Source organism: Delphinus delphis, chromosome 6 (assembly GCF_949987515.2).
Source record: "Delphinus delphis chromosome 6, mDelDel1.2, whole genome shotgun sequence".
Lineage (NCBI taxonomy): Eukaryota > Metazoa > Chordata > Mammalia > Artiodactyla > Delphinidae > Delphinus > Delphinus delphis.
This window is the reverse complement of record NC_082688.1, coordinates 31,595,067-31,595,899: the sequence shown is the minus strand read 5'-3', so window position 1 is coordinate 31,595,899 and position 833 is coordinate 31,595,067.

Here is an 833-nt window from a genome sequence, read left to right as displayed (position 1 = left end):
ACTACTGAGCCCACATGCCACAACTACTGAAGCCCACGCGCCTAGAGACCCTGCTCTGCAACAAGAGAAGCCACCACAATGAGAAGCCCGTGCACCGCAACGAAGAGTAGCCCCCCCTTGTGGCAACTAGAGAAAGCCTGCGTGCAGCAACGAAGACCCAAAGCAGCCAAAAATAAAATAAATTAAAAAAAAAAACTGTGGTAACAGACCTAGAACAAAGAAATAGATCAATGAAACAAAGAGACCCATGTATACAGTGTTAGTCCAGATCCTCTGAAAACCAAAATATGAGCTGTCTACCATCCACTGTGGGAAATATCTGCGAGGAAAAATTAAGAGTGAGGGAAGAGGACCGGGAATGCACAGTCAGACAACAATGCAGACCACCCCCATCCCCCCGCCCTGGGAAAGAGAGAAGGAAGGGAGGAAGGTCTTAGCCTGCAATGCAGTTCTAAGAAAGCTTCAGAGAGTGGAATTGTGGATTACCAGGGGCTGACGGGGGTGGGGGAAATAGGGAGAAGTTGATAAAAGAGTATAAACTTTCAGTTATAAGATGAATGAGGTCTGAGGATCTAATGTAGAAAATGGTATCTATAGTTGATTATACTGTACTGTATAACTGAAATTTGCTAAAAGAGTAGAACTTAAGTGTTCCAGTCAAAAAAAAGAAGTAAATATGTAAGGTGATGAATGTGTTAACTCAATGGTGGGAATTCTTTCCATATATACATATATATAATGCATATTTTTTATGAAACAAATTCAGCTGGAGGTATATGCACAAGATATTTATTATATAAATTATTTTTATTTATTAATTAATATATAAATTA